Source organism: Vulpes lagopus, chromosome 12, assembly GCF_018345385.1.
Source record: "Vulpes lagopus strain Blue_001 chromosome 12, ASM1834538v1, whole genome shotgun sequence".
In the NCBI taxonomy this organism is placed as follows: domain Eukaryota; kingdom Metazoa; phylum Chordata; class Mammalia; order Carnivora; family Canidae; genus Vulpes; species Vulpes lagopus.
In genome coordinates, this window is record NC_054835.1 from 63,187,178 (window position 1) to 63,206,735 (window position 19,558).

At 42.4% G+C, this 19,558-nt stretch overlaps 1 pseudogene; it reads right to left on the reverse strand.

Moving 5' to 3' along the window:
• Nucleotides 1-16,407: 16,407 nt before the first annotated feature.
• Nucleotides 16,408-18,464, reverse strand: LOC121474039 (annotated as a pseudogene).
• Nucleotides 18,465-19,558: the final 1,094 nt, after the last annotated feature.

A 19,558-nucleotide genomic window follows, 5' to 3' on the forward strand; every position in this document is an offset into this window, starting at 1 on the left:
TTCATCAGGATGTAGCCCCATGCTGAGGTGAAAAAAATCTGTAGTTAAATATTTGGTGTTATTTATGGTCAAAAGAGAACAATAGCCGTGGGTTCTCTTTTGTATAAACTCCACATTCCCGGTGAATCGTGAGAAAGCCATGAATCAAGACATGTGTTCTAACATATCCAGAAGTCAGGCCCAAGGTACTACATTTCCAAGATAAATTATTTCAATTAGTTGATAATACATCATTGAGAAATCAATATCTCAAAATCCAGTTTAAATACTACCATTAAAATAGTACAAAATATATTAAACAAAGCCAACATTTAATTTTGAAGCAAAAATTCATTGCCCTGTACTTAGTGTCTGTAAGTTGTGTCCTGGTCAAACAGGAGAATAAGACAGCTGGCTCGTCTTCAAAATCAAGTTCAATAATATACGGGAAGCCATGATAAAAGACAAGCTGTCATCCAAGATTAACATGTCTTTTTGCACTTGACATAAAACTGCCACTTCTGAGGACATTCAATGTCCACTGAAAATTTTATCAACAACATCAAACTATGCAAGACCAGAATTTTTAAAAGTAATTTTTACCTTACAACAGTTTGCAAAGACCTTGGCATGACAGAAAATACAAGATGAATAACTTTACTACTTGTTCAGCTTATGTTATAATGAATAATTTGCAATATTTTCTTTGGAAATATATTAAGATATTAATTTTAAATAATATAAAGCAACCTACATTAAAATTTTTAAATAGTATCTGTACATCTGAATAAACTTCTTATTAGTTTTAGAACATAGCATAATGTATAATCTGTATTATTCTTGGAAGAACACTTACATTATACTAAATAATCCATATTTCAATTTTTGTTAGATTCCTCTGTCAAAATAACACTAGTTGATGTAAGTTTACAAACAGAATCTTGATCTGCAGGATCACGTGGTCTCAATTTGTAAAACGTCCTGAAAAATTCAAAGCCAACTTGTTAGTATCCCCTAAAAGAAAAGATTAGAAGATAACTTTCACATTTTTGCTATATACTTCTGTTTTGCAGAACTTTTTCAAATAATATCTTTTTATAATTTTTGAAAAGTAATTTATAGTCTTAATGAAGCACTAAAAAAAATTAACTACTATGCAAAAGGATAAAGTCTTGGAAAGAAATCCAATAAATCTGGGGTAGAAGACCAGGATTGCACATTTTTAAAAAAAGGTTTTATTTATTTATTCATGAGAGACACACAGAGAGAGGCAGAGACACAGGCAGAGGGAGAAGGAGGCTCCACGGAGGGAGCCCAATGTGGGACTCGATTCCAGGACCCCGGAGTCACGCCCTGAGCCCAAGACTCTCAACCACTGAGCCACCCGGTTGCCCAGGATTGCACATTTTAAGTGAGCAAATCTAGGTGATTCTGGTGAGATTGCCTATAGATCATAATTCAAAAAACACTGATAGAGAATAATACATTATGCTCTAGAGGGGGAGACCTTCCTGAACCTCACAGCAAAGCAAAATCTAGGAAGAAGAGATGGACATATGTGACAAAAATTTAAAACTAAACTATATCAGAAAATACTGATCCAAATTAAAAAGCAAATAACAAATTGGGAAATTATTTTTATTTTATATTTATTTACAAATTTTTGTTAAGTTTTTAAATCCCAGTGTAGGTAACCTACAGTGTTGTATTAGTTTTAGGTATACAAAATAGAGATGCAACAATCCTATACATGACTCAGTGCTCCTCGTGACAAGTATACTCTTTAATCCCCATCACCTATTTCCCCCACCGTAACCCTCATCCCCAGCTCCCCTCTGGTAACCATCTGTTTGTTCTCCATAGTTAAGAGTCTGTTTCTTGATTTCTCTCTTTCTCTTTTTCCCTTTGCTCATTTGTTTTGTTTCTTAAATTCTGCCTATGAGTGAAATCATATGGCACTTGTCTTAGGAAAACTATTTTTACACCAAGAACCTGGGTTACCTCTGATATACTAAAATGCTTTAAAGATCAGTAAAAGAAAAACAAGCATCCTAATAGAAAAGCCATATACAATTCCATATCTCAAGAAGTGTCTCTGGTAAATACCAAGAAAATCAAGCCATTAACTGTGAGAATTATACATGTTGAGAAGAATAAGGCAAAGCCTTGAAGATTAGATGGGGCCAATCGGTGTTGAGAGTTGGGCTTATAAAGGGTCATAGTGAACCAAAGTGTTGAGGAAGCAGAGCGCAGAGCATCTGCTGGAAAGAAGACACAAGTCAATACAAAGAACGGAGCATTGCTGCCAAGCTCCTGACAATCCACGAACTTCTGCTGCTGAACTTACTAGTGCTGCCTTGGATCAGGGTCCATTTGTATGATGGCCAGCTGAACTGTGGTCTCCACTCTTGGACTCTTTTTCCATCTGTCTCTCTAATTGCACTAAATGTTTCCTTGCCATAAATTTCTCATTATCGAGACAACTTGAGTGAGTCTCTGTTTCCTTCACCTGAATGATCCCAACTACAACATCTGTGGAGTTCTATCCAAAGCATCAATCTCAGTGAATCAACTGATAGATATTTGGCCTTGAAAGTCAGAAGGGCAGCCCTTGTTTTTACCTAGGAATAAGCAGCAGCAAAGTCCAAATATACCGTTATATTCATATCACCAGCTAAATAATCCTATTCTATATTTATAGGCAAGATCTATTAAATAAATTGTAAGCCTTTTATGGGAGGGGGTGCTATGTCTGTGTTGTTTTAAGCACCCAAACCCATACATAGTACTGTGTAGTTGATTAGATATGTATCTAGATTTACTGCGATCGCTCCTTACTCTCCCTTGCCCTATCTTCTCAGTAATCAGAACCAGACAGATGATGAAACTGAAATATAAGATTTGCATATTTACCTTTTTTTCTTAAATTAACAGTACCATTATTTCAAATCAATAATCTCATTTTTGAAGTATTTTTTCTTTAACGACACAATCGAAAACTAACTTGGTTCTATCATGTCAGTGGCATTCTGCTTGATAAAGAACAATTCAAAAATTTTCTAGCATGCACAAATTTTCATAAACAAGTTTATAATACATATATATGTACAAGTTGCTATTGGTTATTGATGTCACATTATGCAGCTTTCACGTCATGATGCCTTATAACACTTAAATTATGTTAGTCAAGTCTACAGGCTGAGACCTTGGAAATGATCAAAGATAGATGGATGCTAGATAGATACATAGACAGATAGACAGATAGACAGATAGATAGGCAGATAGAGATGCACACACGCACATACTTTGTTTACCTGGTACCTAAACAATTGAGCTCATGCCCGTGAATTAAATCAGAAGCCACGTGAATGACTATTTGGTGGAAGTGTTCACCTAACAAAAACAAAGAAACTGAAAATTAGTCATACCCAAGCTAGAACTGTCTCCTCACGTGAAAGCAGATGAGTGTTTCGGTGTCTGTCAAATGAACGCTCCTTTTGGAATCCCTATAAGAAAGTTTACAAAGTATGTTTCTCAAGCATTACAAGTTAAATGCTGAGTGTAATTTTGTCTGCATTAAAATCACTTGGTTTTTGAGGTTTACTGTTGAGGTTTAGAGGGTCGAATCGATCCACATTATCTTTTTCTGAAAATAAGCACTGTTTTTGTCAAGTTCCACTGTTAATTCCCACAAACACAGTCTTTTAGCAGAGACAGTAAAATCCTATTAACGCTAAAGCTAGATTATAGAATGCAATAAGCTGAATATTGTCTCCGCTCTGGATTTGAGCAGAATCTGTACTGACAGCTTTGGGGAATATTGAACAGGTTGATACCAGTTGACCAATTTCCTAACACTTGTGTACTAAGGGCCTGTCCATCTATATGAAGACAGAGCAGAAAGTACTGAATGGGAATAAACTGTTTTAGAGTTTGTAGTTAGAAGGTCCAGCTGTATGCTTGGATTAGGCTTCATGACTATCTCTGCTTCCTCTACAATTAAAACTTTAATGGATATGTGGATTATTGAAAGTACAATTCTTACCAGCATTATCTGGTATTGATAGTCTGCAGAAGACATGAGAATCCTTTGGCAGAGGGCCAGTATTGACACTGACCCCAAATTTGGAAGGAGATGGCTGTGTGCATCATTCTCAATGAAACACTGTGTGACCAAGCCAAATCCTACATTTATAATACCCCCACTGAAAGGCAGCTCCCAAGTAAAGGGAGCAGCTGCTCATATATAAGTACCATTCATAATTCAAAAACAGAGATACCTTGCCAACAGGGTCATCAGCACGCAGGAAATGTACTCTAAAAGGCATGCTGATCGATGCAGACGCTTCAGCTCTCATTCAGGCTTCAGAAGGTTCCATCAACATTCAGTTTGCACATTCAGGGATATAGGTAGAGATTCTGCATGAAAGAAAAACACCTTTGCAGAGTGTGCTATTCAGAAAACATCAATAGCCTAAAAAAATCAGAGAATATGATTACTTGCATGGCAGTGTGGCCCAGGAATTTTTTCAGAGAAGGGAATATGGCATAGGATATTGTGGTATTTAAAATAGTGTTTATAGATAGTAATACAGGCAAAGTGGAGGTCAACGGCTAAATTTTTAAGAAGTATTTTCTATAAATTTTAGGAATTTTTGTCAAATTGTTGGAACAAACTCTTTAAAATTAAAATAATCACACGTGGTATTACTGTGAACTGTAATGTGGCTTTAGTTCTGCTCAACACATTTATTTAATGCTTTTTTTAAAGCTTCTATTTAAATTCCAGTTAGTTGACATACAGTGTAATATTAGTTTCAGGTGTACACTACAGTGATTCAAATACATCGCCAGGTGCACATTGAACAAGAGAAACCAGAGCCTGAGAGCAGTTAAGGTTATTCAGGTGCTATTGCAATAGGGGAAGGGAGACTTCAGTGTAGAACTGGGCTCAATTCGAAATATAAGAACCCATAAGGATTTATAGCCAAAGATCAGGGTGGTGGTCAGTAGATGGAAAATTAGTAAGAGGGAAATCAAGTAAAGAGGGATTCTGCTAACCAACCTGACAGGATGCTTTCTGAAGGCAGGCTGGGGTGATGAGATGTGACCTGAGGAGTTGAGGGGGTGAGGAATTCGATTAGATATTGAAGATGATCAGATATGGAGGGTGGGCATCCTGGCTAAACTGACTTAGCAGGATTTCTGCAAAAACTTGGCAATGCAAAGAGGAAGAGAGAAGGCCAACGGTCAGGCCCTAGATGGGAAGACGGTTCAGAGGATCTTGTCTAAAGTTTGGTCAAGGGGATCATCTGTAAGTGCGTCCCTGATATAATATAATAAAAAACAGTAGAAAGAGATAAAGAGAAAAAAGTGATGAGTGCTACCTAAAGAATCTTATACTCAAGTAGGGGAGATAGGATGCTTCTTAGATATAAACATTAGATTTGAACCCAGACCAAGACCACCATTACAATCATGTTGCCATTAACAGGCCAAATCGCAAAGGTCCTAAAACACTACTGGATTGAATAGTAGACTTTAACGTGATCTTTCAAGGATTCCTTTCCCATCATCTCAGGTGAGTCTCTAGTGAAGATGGGCCTTTCCCCTGTTCTTTGTCAGCTCTTGCAGAAACCAAGCGCCAGCGTGAAGTCTTTTACTGACGGTCTCCAGTGTCCTGAGGGCACATGATCTTCCTCAGGCACTACTACTGTCACCGCCTAGCTTGGGAGGGACATGAAGGATCTGGCCATATATTTCCATGGCAGACATCAATCTGACTTTTCATGCAACTTCAAGGAAAGTCTAAAACTGGATGCAAATATTCTCAAGCCCACAAGTTCAGGCTTGGCTCAAGCACGTCCAGGCTTGGCTGAAAGGTGGATTCCACGTGGTAGGGGCCAACGGAATACCATCCTCCGTACATCTGCGTGGACTGGCACCTGTTGTAGAGTGTCGGATCCTACCTCCCACACTGATCCTTCCCACTCTCAGATCTGTCTTCCGAGTTCTCATTTCTTCTCCTACATTTTACTTCTTTCCGGGAAATGTTACAGAGGACCTATTTGCTCTATTCAGAGAAAATACCACCCCTACAATCATCTGTAACATGTCCTTATTCTCTATTTACAACTGGATAATCGATTCAAAACACAGTGGTTCAATATCCTCTGTTTTCCCCAAACAGAGTCATTCGCCATATGTAAAACATCAGTGGTTAATCCAGATTGAACAATCAGAAACTCAATTTTCTTTATTAAATGTTTATTTTATCCAACTTCCCTATCTTAAAAAACTTCAAATCTTACCAAAAAATTGCTAGAAAATAGTATGATGATCAACGTACACTGCATCTAGATTTGCCTGTTAACATTTTACCACATATTCTTTATCTCTGTGTATTTTTTGTTCTTTTTAACATTTGAGAATTGATTGCAAGCAGTAAACAACTCTTCATCTCTAAACATTTGGGCATATGCCTGCTAAGAACAAAGGCATTTCCTGACATAATCGCAATGCACTTACTGCATTTGGGAAATCTGACAGTCTGTATTCAGTGTTGGCAATTGTCTCAATAATGTTCTTCATGGAGTTTAGAAATTGGATTGGTGATCCCGCGTTGCATTTTATAGTCTTGCTTCATTGTCTCCATTAATCTAAGACAGGTCTTCATCCTTTTCGTGTGTATGTGTGTCTGTCTGGACATCAGCATTTGAGAACATTCCAAGTAAGTTGTCTTGTCCTACAATTTTTTTTATACTCCCTCCTCCAGAATGAGGTGATGTGCAGATTCACATGGTCCTCCAGTGCTTCTCTGCATTTCAATTTATTATCTTATAAAAGCACCTGGTTATCACACACACACACACACACACACACACACACACACGTCTCCATAAGAAAATGCAAGTGCATCCCATATCCTCACACAGGGAAAAAAATTAGGAGAAAATTCCTCCACTTCCAAATAAAGCCAACACAAAAAAACAAACAAATGTGCATGGAGTCATAGCATTGACTCATCCAAAATAACGATTTACACTGCAGAAAGAATTTTTGGTTTAAAAGAGCTATATACAAATGACTTGTTCTTTAGTTTTTCACAAGAATAATAGGTGACTATGCCTCTACATTTGTATCAATAAAATACCCATACCAATTCTTTACCTTTTTTGAATTCAGGATAATTTATTTCAAAAGATATTTGGTGTTTCCAGCTCTTGAAAGGTGAAAGTATTTGTGGCTTTTATTTTTAATTAGTTATTATTCGAAATTTCACAAATCTTTGGTCAGATTTCAGCCAAATATACTCCATTACAAAAATTTAATATGGGGAACAACAAATAATCCAGAGGATAGAGAGACTGAAAAAAATGGGATGGAAAGATAGTACAGAGTTAGTTGTAAGGGTCCAAGAAACAGAAGATCCCATCAAATGACAAATAAGGGGATTTATTAGCTCAAGAAGGGCAAGAAGCCCTGAGGAAGGAAGCTCTGCAGTTATTAATTTAGCAGCGATAATCAGGTTTTTGCCATTTTCCTACTCAACAGTAAGCAGCTAGTCACTGTGTAATACAACTAGGTCTCCTGGCACCAAATATCCCAATGCCATTGAAAGGAGGCAGAAAAAAGTGACTATCTTTTCTTTGTGTTTGCATTTAAGAATTTAGAAACTCTTCTCAGAAGCTCTCAGACACCCCTTCATGTCTCATTGGCCATAAATGGGTGACATGTCCAAATACAAATCCATCATTGGCAAAATTTCCAGGACTTGGTAATGGCTTAGACCCATAAGGGTTTAAGCAAACTCCACAGGGGAAGGTGGAAATAAAACCAGAATGAAATTTGGTCTCAGCACTCAGAGAAAAGATTGACAATAAGTGTTAGGTGAGCAAGTATCAGTTTTACCTACATCCTCTCTAAGAAGGCAGCGTTCTAGCCCTCAGACATTTCTAAAACTATCATTATTGGCATTTGTCAGTCCACTTCCCAGTCGACGCTCTGAAGACACGGGAATTAACATACGGAGTCAGTGTCTAGATGGATCGACTTGTGGACCAACCAGGCAGACAGACACTTAGACCAACCCCTGTAAAGTTGAAGAGATGGGCCATCAAAAAGAAGCAGAATAATCGTAGACTGGTCTTCTCCATAAGCCTGGCAAGTCTCAGCTATTGTGCCAGCTTTAAAGCCCAATGGTAAGAGAGAAAAGAGAACACAGTCCTTCGATGGACAACCTCTAGAGTTACACTCCTGGTGTACCAGGTCCTGCGATTGGGTCACCTAATCAAGCTTGTGAAAATAGAGGGTTAGGGTAGAGGTGCCATAGAATGGCATGCTACTGGGTGTTGGCAGCTCAGTGGTAGTGCAGTGTAGCTTGAATTCACCCATGGTGACGGCATTAAAACCGCAGAAATTCTCACATGCGACAGGCCAAGGATTCCTTCTCGTAGCAGAGAGCTGTTGCTAAGCATTGATCGGCAAACCATGTTATTTTCAGCTCCTTTATTTTTTTTAGCCAGATAACCTTGGCCCTTTATCCACGTATTCCCTTATTTTCTTTACATGTTGGAACTGAAAGTACCTACCTCATGGACGATGTATGTTTTGTAAAACATTTAGCCGTCTGCTAGGGATATCATAAATAGTCAACACATGTGCACTATATTATTATGACTATGACTGTGGAAGTGAATTTTGCTGAAGGTCATAGTGCAATGTGAATAAGCAACATGTGCAACGGATGCAGGCCCTGCAAACCCTCCACCTCTGACCTGTGCCTGGTCAGTATGATTAAGCCACCTGGGGGGGCTTAGTCAGTTAGGCATCTGCCTTCAGCTCAGGTCATGATTCTGAGGTCCTGGGATCGAGGACCTGGACCTGGATTGGCTTCCTGCAGAAGCAGCAGGGAGTCTGAGTCTGCTTGTCCCTCTGACCCTCCCCCTCCAGTGTATGCTCTTAAATAAATAAATAAATAAATAAATAAATAAATAAATAAAAACATTTTCAAAGAAGAATATAGATGCAAATACGTTTGAAAAGACCAGTGACAGTTAATGCATCCAGGTTGGAGCTTCTGTGTTTCTTAAAATTATTCAGATACCCGAGCACCTGGATGGCCTGGTCGTTTAAGCAGGAGCTCTTGATTTCAGGGTTCGTGATCTCAGAGAGCTCTGGGAGGGGGCCCCTCGGTGGGCTCCGCGCTCAGCAGGAAGTCTGCTTGAGGATTCTTTCTCTCTTTCTCCCTCTCCCTCTGCCCTGCCCCCTTCTCGTGCATCCATGCTCTCTGTTCTGTCTCTAAAATAAATAAATAAATCTTAAAAAGATTATTCAGATACTGTGGAGACTGCTTTTGTGGAAATCGAGGTTTGGTGCCATTGGCAAATTATGAGACATCAAATTGGGGTGAGAAATTGTGTTTAGTTTAATGGGCTGTTTTAAAACCTACGAAAGGGACGTAGAGACCCAGGGTGCCTGATGCCAGCTAGTATCCTGTGTGCCTGTTTCATCCCCTTTAATACTCATCACCTCTCTGTGTTTGGGTGCCGATGTCTGCAAGATGCAAGGGTTGAACCTACCCAGTGGTAACCAGTGCCTCAGTCACTGCCAGCAGAGACAACTTTGGTCTCTTCTCCAATGTCAAACACATTCTATTCCTCAGAACTGGAACTCAGGTCCACCAGACCCAAAATCCATTTATTATTTCCATAACTAGTCGCCGGGTCCTCTTGGCCTCATTTCACTAAGATAGCTCAGAAATATTCACGATGGCTCCAAGGACCCCAGGTACACGGCTCTTCCTTGGGTTGTCCAAGCACATCAGGCTCTTTTCAGGGTAGGTTTCACGTCTATTGTCCCGTCTTCCTGGAGATGCTCCTCACTATGCACAGGGACGCCTCCTCCATCCTTCAGATTTGTGTAAGACGCTCAGGGTGCCAAAACGAAATACCATAGACCGGAAGACTTAACCAACGGAGATGGATTTGCCCACGTTTCTAGAGGCTCTAAGCCCAAGATCAAGGTAACAGCCGAGTTCGTGTCTGGTGAGACCACGCTCCTCAACTTGAAATTGGCTTCTTCTTTCTGTGTCCTCACGTGGCCTTTTCTCTGTGTACAGAGAGTTGCTTCTCTGTTGTTTCTTCCTCTTCTTATAAGGGCAGAAGTCCTAGGGCATTGGGGCCCCACATTCATGAACTCATTTAATTTTAACTACCTCCTTAAAGGCCCGATCTCCAAATACAATCACACTAGGGGTTAGGGCTTCACCATCTTAACGACAGGCTGTGGCACAATTCGGATCATAATACGGTCCCCAGGTAAGGCTCACTTGATCAGCAAGTGCTGTCCTGACCTGACCTCACATCTCCAAATTTAATCTCTTCTGTTTTTCTCTCACTGTACCATGTTCTTTTCCTTCAATGTGCACTGCTTATCTATTTATTTATACTACTTATTTATTTGGAGTCGGTTTTCAGGTCTATGATATAGATAATAGTATAAGGATAAGGACCAAGCCCCCTGTATCTGCAACTGTATGTTCAGCAATAAGCATAGGGCCTGATCCATACTGAGCAGTCAACACATCAACACATCCTGTGGTTTGCTCACTTGTTTATTTACTGTGTAAGCATATTTTAAATCAAGATACAAAAGAAGAATGACTCCTAACACTCAACTCCTCTATGTCCTGGGAGAGTTTCAGGTGTTTTGCAGGCATTATCTCTTATTCTTCACAGCGTCATAAGTTGTCGCTGTTTTGTTTCCTAGCCATAATGATAATCCTTACCTGCATTTATTATCCACAAAAGTGGAATTACTGGCTCAAGACACATAAACCTCTTTAGGCTCTTGGCAAATATAAAGTGAGTTCCAGAAAAATCTATAATAATTTAGCTACTACAATTCAGTGTCCACTTTACCACACCCTCATAAGTATTAACATTCATCATTATCTTTGCTCATTTTTAAGGGCGAATGTAGTATAGAGCTGCAATTTTAATTTATCCAATTTAGTTTATTTGGTTACCAATGAATCTGAAAGCAAGATCCTTGGCTGTGGGCTCTACCCCTGTCTTGTCTACATGCCTCCATGTGCCCCTGCTTCTTCACAGGAAATTGCCTAGAGACCTCCAAGAACTGGTAACCTTTAGCACCGTGTTACAGAAAGACCTTAATTGAGATAAAATTGCTCGAGGGACTCATATTTTAGTTAGCAGCTTGTCTGCAGAGAATTTCTCGATAGTTCCTGACTACCTTCAAGATTAAGCACAAGGTCCTCCACAGTGTATAAGTCCTCATAGTGCTGACCATCTCCTGATGTCCAGGGCCGTCTCTCCTCCCCACTCCTTCACCCCCTCAAGATCGAACAACAAGGCTGGCCGTCTAGAGTTTCTCCTTTGCTCCTTTGCTTCTCCTTTTCTCCTTTGCTTCTCCTTTCCATTTCTTGGCTGAGGTACCCCCACTCCTCCGGCCATGGGAACTTTCCCTGCTTCTCCCCTTCCTGCTTTCCTCAGCCTCACACCCTCTGACAAACTCTCATTTCCGGTCAGCATTCTTCAACAAATTTTATTATATGATTTTTCTGCGCCGAGATACCACCTGCCGTGTAACTACGTAACCACTGACTGCATTGAGTGACCTTCTTCTGTCTCCCCATGGCACCCTGCGATCATGTCTGAATCGTAATCATCTGTCCACTTGTGTCTTAGAGTCAAGACAATGGACTCCTTGAGGGCGTAAACCATCTTCACTTTATATTCTCAGGAACTAAAACAGTGCCAGTGATAATAACACAGTACCGGATATTTAATAAATAGGTTTACATGAATAGGTGAATAAAGGACTGGGAAAATGAATTATTAACTTTGAGCAGGAAATGTGACATTTCCTCCTGGTAAGTGGCAGGGAAAGAAGAGACACTAGTTACACGACTCCGTAAGGGTCCTGTCAGAATAATAGAAACAACCCCAGGTATTTGATGTTCGATGGGATTTAGCACAGAGTGTGAGGACCAGGAGAGCAAAGATGAGGGGGTCTGGTGATCGGGTGTGATGTCATCAATTAGGGCAACAAGCCAAACTGAAAAGTAAGTCAAGCGTTTATTCACTTGTTGCCGCAAGTGCCAGCAAGGGACGAAAGGAGACCCCGGCTTCCCCATGTTCTGTTTTTCCCCATGGGATGGCCCTGGCCAGGGCTCAGGAGGGTGTGGTAAGGGTGGCAGGGGGCCTATCACTACTGAGGAGTCCTGAACAGAGGCCTCTACCTCATTATGGATCCATCAGTGGGTGGTCGGGACTCGGGCAGGGGGGCTAGCAGTGGAAAGGTCTGGGAAATGCAGAGTCCTCCCACCCCAGCTGCCTCATGAAGTGTTTTCCAATGTGCAGATGAACGTGGCTGGCCCAGAGGAGCCTGACTCCTTGACTGTCATTCCCTCCAGAGGGTTTCAATGCCCTGGTTATGCCACAGGTCTGCTATGATGAGGGCGGCTTCCCCCTCAGAAGCCTGCTCAACAACACCCTGTGATTGCCTTTGGTGCAGCCTGGACAATCACACAAGATGTGGGTCTAGAGCTGGGCGCCTAACAGTGAAGCCTCCAGAACTCAAGAATTCAAGTTATATGGGAATTGTGGGAAAATGCCAGTGGTAATCTCCACTGCCTGTGGCATCAAACTGGATGAGTGAGGAGAGAATACCTGAAAGGTGGGAAAACCTCACACAGATCTTCCTCCATTTATGATGGACTTAGAGCCCCACGAAACCCTTCATAAGATGAAAAGAGCATGAGTTGGAGATGCACTTACTACCCCTGGCCCGTCTGACGTCACAGCTCCACCTGGCGTACCTGACATGCGCTCAGAACACTTGCAGTAGCCTGCGGTTGTGCAAAATCGTGTAACAGTGCTGAATACCTCACCTGACCCATTGGGCGTTGCAGGGCAGGTGGACACCGGAGTGGTTGGATGTGTGCAGAGCAGTTGTGAGCATTCACCCCCAGCCACGTGGCTGACCGGGAGCTGCAGGCCATGCCATTGCGGGTCGTCGTGATGCACACAGATTGCTTGCCCAGGAAGGTCAAGATTCAAAATGTGAAGGACGGTTTCTGCAAGAGGAGGCTCACTTTTGCACTCTCCTAAAGTCGAAAAATCGTAAGTCAAAGCATCCTAAGCCAGGGACCATCTGTATTTGCATCCTACCAAGGCCTCTGCGTGCCCACCACCTAGGATCAATGACGATCCATCTCTGCTTCTTTCCAGCCACACCTCCTGCATAAAAGTCTTCCTGGAATCTTACCTGGACAAGTCAAGGTGGAAGTTTGGTAAACTCAATCCCAAGGTTTCTGACTCACGTGATTCAAAATCACACACACCAAGGGAGAAATGATCCTGAGTTGTCAGTACACAGCACACAAGACAGAGGGTATGAGAAGGGAGGGGGAAGGAATATGTTTATCACAGAGATTCGACTTCATTTAAAATATTGGAAGCCAAATTGGGAAGGTGTGGAATTGGAGCATGTGACTACCAGACGACAGCTGTGACCACTGAGAGAGACTAAAAAGGATGGGACATGGGATGGTCAGGAACAGTCCGGAGAATTACTTAGATGATGTGAAGAGCTCATTCACAGGTACCAAGAAATATATAGCGTTAAAAATCTGAGTCTTACTCAAAATCAAACAAATACATACAAATTCTGGTCGCTTAAATTAACAAAACCCTTCAGATGCTGCTCAGTTTGAATGTAGGACAAAACAGTTGTTACTTCCACTGTTACCAAAATCTACTGTTCTCAATTTTCTCAAAGATGATTTGTCAAAGTACATTGAGAAATGCAGAATTGTTCTTTTCTTTAGCTCCTAGGTTCTATTTTTAGGCATTCATTCTAGAGAAAAAAAAAGTTTGAGTTGCTGGTCACTAACAACCTAAATATCCACCAGCAGGGGAAAGTTAGCCATAAATTGTAACGTGTCTAAAAGTGAGGATTTATGAAATTCATTAAAAGTTAAATACTGGAAATAAGTCCCATGGACTCTGGACTAAGTGCATTTTATAATGTTAAGGGGCATTTTGTGAAAATAATGTGCACCTTTTGTGTTTTACACACACAGAAATGAAATTGGGAAGAACAGCACCAAAATCTTAATGGCAATTTTTCTGTAGGATGTTGTAGGTCCTTTCTACTCTCCACAGTTTGTTTTTTGTCTGTTTTTCTGAGTTGTATAATAAACATGTTTTACTCTTATAAAAATTGAGTTGCTTTGAGAACCCATTTGGTATTTGAGTTTATAAACTTGAAATCAAACTAATCAGTCATTGTGCAGTTCTCCAGTTTGCTAGCCTCTCCCACAAGACCACGGAGAAAATTAGGAAACCAGAAGTTTATGTTAATCCGAGGATGTTTGCAGCTTAGCAAATCCCGTTGGCAGAAGGTGCATTGGGCTATGGGAGTTGAGTGTGAGACACCATCGTATCTGGCCTGGATAGAAATAAAACTGAAGTGTCTTGGGATGGGAAAAGAATACTGAAATAAAAAAAGGAACGGACTGAAGAACAGCTGATGTTAGTGAAATTTTTCTTTCAAGATGGAATAATTCAAGTAAACAGCAAAGTCCAGAAAGCGGCTACAGTAGTACGACGATGGAGGAGAAATAAAGGCGAGGGCGGTGATTGAGGCCCTCAGAAGGTGGAGCGCAGGACACACCATCTACATGGGTATGCAGGTCCCTTGAGAAAAGAGCAGCCCCGTAAGGATCCCAAATCCTCAGTGGATATACAAGGGTCCCCTGGAGGAGGCACCACAAGAAAGAGGGTAAAGGCCTGGCCCGAGAAGCATGCACAAAGTGACAGTGGGGAAAAGATGAGAATTGCTGTACTGCCTCCATGTTTGGAGTTCTCAGATTTCTGTTTTCAGCTAAAAAACAAAACGAAAACTCCAAAACCAAAACAAAAACCCAACACTTTGATTTTTTAACATTTTTAATTATCATCACTCCTTATAAAAATGTGCTCAGATGTAACCAATTTTCCTGTGGTACCTTTATGATTACTTAGCTTCTGAAGGGGAAGAGGTTATAGTATCAGTTAATTTACTTCCCCGCTATCATTACAGTGATTAATGACTGGCCATACAGAAGAGTGTGCTTTTAATTTTTTTTCTCATTAAAATTGTGCAAGGGATGTTGACAGTACCAATTGTACCTTAACAGGCATTTCAGGTTCAAGAATATTTGAGAACCATTCTGTGGCTGGTTGCTCCAGTGAATAGATTTCAAATTACATGAAATTGGTTTTATGTTAAGAGTGCAAGAGTTTGTCCTAAAAATACATTAATTTTATCAAATTGTTTAGAGGGTTGGAGTTCCCTTTGGACAGAGCCAGCCAACTTCTTGGGTAAGGACAGAAGGCAAGACCGCATCCGTTGCCTCCTCTGGGTACTGGGCTAGTGCAAATACTGCTCTAAGCTTAGGGTACCAGCCCTTCCAAAGGTGGTGAAAGGAGGTGGGGGAGGCAGGGGCTTCAGTGAAGTCAGGTGAACACAGAGGTGGCTGTGGTCTCGAAGGATGGTGGTCGGGGAGAGACATGCCTTCAGTTTGAGGTCTCATCAACATATTCTCAGGGTGGGAGCCCGATGGCCACGACATCTTCGTCACCAAGGTTTCCGGCCTTGAGTGCTCCTCTGTGTAGTGTCTTATTCCAACAGAGGGGCCGAAACTTCCCAAACAAGTGGGTTCAAGGCTTCAAGAGCCAGGAGGCAGAAGCAGCCGCTCCTCCTAAGGGTTGGGCCCAGAACCTCGATGGTCATTTCCACTGTAGGTCATGAGCAGCCCAGAGTCAGGAAAGGCAGTAGCACATGTGTGCAGAGGGGCAGGAGTTGCTGGCAGGGGCCGTATTCCCTGGGAGATGCTACACATGGGGAGGAGGTGTCCTGAGGGGTATGGAAGGTCGTTCTTAGCAGCCTGAGGAAGAGATTAGGAAATTACTTGGATAAATGGACGGTATGGGAGAAACAGGCGCTGATCTTGTGTAGAGGATGGGGAAAGGAGATAAAAATGAGGGGCCTTGGAGAGCGCTGTAGACCGAGCTGTGCTCCCCTCTCCTCGATTCATACACTGAAGTGCTAAGCTCCAGTGCTTCAGGATGTGACCGTAGCTGGAGAGGGCCTTTATTTTTTTTATTTTTTTTATTTTTTATTTTTTATTTTTGCACCAAAGACATACCCTAGCTTTATTAAAGGGCCGCACCGCAGAGTCAATATAAAAACACAAAAAGTCCTATCAGTTTAATAAAAATAAAAAAAACCCAAAATGGAAAACTGAGGGGGCAGGGGCACCAGGCCTGGCTGCAGGGCCCCCGGTATTGCTGTTGCTACGAGGTCGAGGGTCAGCGATTGTCCTGTGGGAGCCACCGTTCACCTGGGCCGAGGACCCTACTTCTGAGGTATGCTCAGCTTCTGCATGCCCCATATCTTGTCCAGAAGGCCAGAGATGAAGGCCTCAGTGGGTTTGTAACAGTCAACCAGCAGCTCCTTGACCCTGGTGGCCTGGGTATCATCACTTTCCATGTCCAGGAGTTCATCCACATCAATCTCTAACTCCGGGATCTCTTCTTCCTGGCAGTCATAGAGGCGAGTGAGCTGCTCCAAGATCCACTCCTCCAGGTTGGGGCGCTTCCATAGCTCCTTGTGGTCGTATTGACCGTGACTTTCCCTTTGCGCCTTTCTGGGCCCTTGTCGTCTGCCCCACCTGGGCCCTCACCAGCCCCAGGGGAGCTCTGAAAGTAGACGCTGGGGCCCTGAGCCACTGCTGCCTGGCCCTGGGGCAAGAGCTGCCTGGAGAAGGCCTTTAAAGGGATAATTAGGGTAAATGAGGCCCTAGGGTGGGCCGTAATCCAGTAGGATGGATGGATCTCCTCATGAGAAGTGGCTATTAGGACAGAGAAACCCTACCAAGGAAAGAATTCATGGGGGCATAGGCGAAGGTGGCCCCCAGGAGCCCACCAGGGAGGCCTTAGAAGAAACCAGACCTGCTAACACCTTGATCTTGGCCTTAAGACACCCAGTCTGTGGCACTTTGTGACAGCAACCCTAGCACAACAGCGCAATCAGTGTCCTCCAGATGCTTAGCTCCACTGAAGATGTAGACAAACTCAGGCCCTTCTAACACCCACAACAGGAGGAGACACGCGACGCCGTGGGGACGCGGAGACAAGGCACCGTATTCTCTTCCTTTATGTTTTCCGTTAGCATACATTCTCATCACTTTTTCTTTCTTTATTTTTTTAAAAGATCTTATTTATTTACTTACTTGAGAGAGAGAGCAGGCCAGTTGCAGGGAGAGCAGAGGGAGGGGGACAAGCAGACTCCCTTCTGAGCAGGGAGCCCGACATGGGCCTCGATCCCAGGACCCTGAGGTCATGACCTGATCCCAAGGCAGATGCTTAACCAACTGAGCCACCCAGGCGCTCCCTCATTGCTTTTTCTGATGATAAAGTGAGATCTTTCTATATAGAACACTGAAATAGAGTAGGTGCTCACCAGGTGTTCGTCCCTTATAGATACTTCCTTCCAGCATATTGTACACACACATTTTTTTTTTCCTTTTTCTACCCATCAAAGGGGGAAAAAAGTAGAAAACCAGAGTGGAAGAATCTGAAACAACTTCAACCAAAACCGCAAATGACTCTGGTGGTCAACTCCTATAGGCTGCACGCACCGAGCTGCGTTGGAGGACCAGCATTGGCAGGTCACGCAGGAGAGAATGACTTCTGGGCCCATGGTTCTGTGGATCTTTGCACATGATCCAAGGTGTCTCTGGTGACAATTTAAAAATATTCTGGATTAAAAAAAAAATTCTGGATGAGTTTATTCTGCTCAAGAAGAATCTTCTCAAGATTAAACTATGATTGAGAGCAAACATCAGTAAATAGAATCTTTCATTATTATGAAATAGTAATCTATGAAAATACGTTTAATTAAGTACTAATGGCTATTGAAGGAAGGTATTTTATCAAAGCTTATACATGGTCAAAGGTTTATGAAATAGTTTGTGCCGAAGGGAATTTACCGTGGGGAAATCTTCCTGGAGGTGGTATTTCTGATAGGATAAGTAAAGCGTTAACGCATATCAGGGAGGAGTTATTTATATTTCTGATTTATCACTTTAATTAAGAATCTTTTTTTTTTTTAAAGAATCATTTCTTAATGGCACTCGTGACTCAAGGCAGATGAATAAGGTGGTTGTAAGTCAGAAGTGTGCAAAGTGTCTCACCAGGCCCTGTGGTGCCCTTCAGAGACACACCTAGGGCCAAGCCCCAACAGAGACAAGAGAAATGCTTTTGTGCACTGTTTCCAGAAGTAATGCGAGGAATAAGAATACCCTTGCATACTCTATGCATTGTTGTGGGCTCTCTCCAGCGGTCTCTCTGGGAAAATGGGCAACAAACACACAAATCCGGAGTAGCACTCTGGGGCCCGTGCACAACCATCACGGCCAGGGCCTCAGAGCCCCAGGCCCAGGGGAGCTCACACTTCTTATTCAATAGGCATAATTTCCATCCTTTCCGCATTTTAAGAAACAAGACAGACAGGGTGCCCGGGCTCAACAGTAGCTCATGGCCCCAGCCCACGGGGTCACTAGGCCGCGGGAAGGGCCTCAGCTGCCTCTGTTCTTTCCTGCTTTGCTTTCTTCCTTCTTTTTAAAGATTTTATTTATTTATGTATTCACTTATGTATTTATTTATGTATTTCTTTATTTGAGAGAGAGAGAGAGCACAACCGAGCAGGAGCAGAGGGAGAGGGAGAATCAGGCTCCCTCCAGTGCAGGGAGCCCAACATCGTGGGCGGAGGGGTGGGATTGAGTCCTGAGCCGATGGCAGTTGCTTCACCGACCGAGCCACCCAGGCCTCCCTCCTGCTGCCCCGGCTTGCATCTGATCTTCTGCTTCCATGAACAGGTTTAATTGTCCCTGGGCCTTTGTATCAGTTCACCAGGATTTCAGGAGCCAACCAGCATGCCCTGACTGCTGACCCTGGTTCACCAGCCCCAGGCTGCCGGGTACCAGGGAGGCTGGGACTGTCTGCTTTAGGGGCACCTATGGGGCTCTGGCGGTTAAGTGTCTGCCTTTGGCTCAGGTCATGATCTTGGGGTCCTGGGGGCTCGGTCTGTTGGGTTCCTTGCTCAGAGGGGAGCCTGCTTCTCCCTCTCCCTCTGCCTCCCACCTGCCACCCACCACCCACCACCCTTGTGTTCTCCCTCTCTGTCAAATAAATAAATAAATTTTCTTTCAATTAAAAAAAAAAAATAACTGCCTGCTTTGATGTCTGCTCTGGCTGATGGAGAGTAATACCTTGACTATAAGAGGCGTCGATGCCTGGTGGACAAATAGTTAGACTTCAGTGGAGATCTTTATTTCAAATTCATAGAATTGTGTTAATATTTCTAATAACACTAAAAAAGTTTAGCTAGCCTCGACAGTCCCCTCACCAATTGCATTACTATGTCAAAACAGTTGTTTTCCACTAAACATGGATATCAATTAGAGCCATTATCCTTTACTCATAATTTTATTCATGATATAATG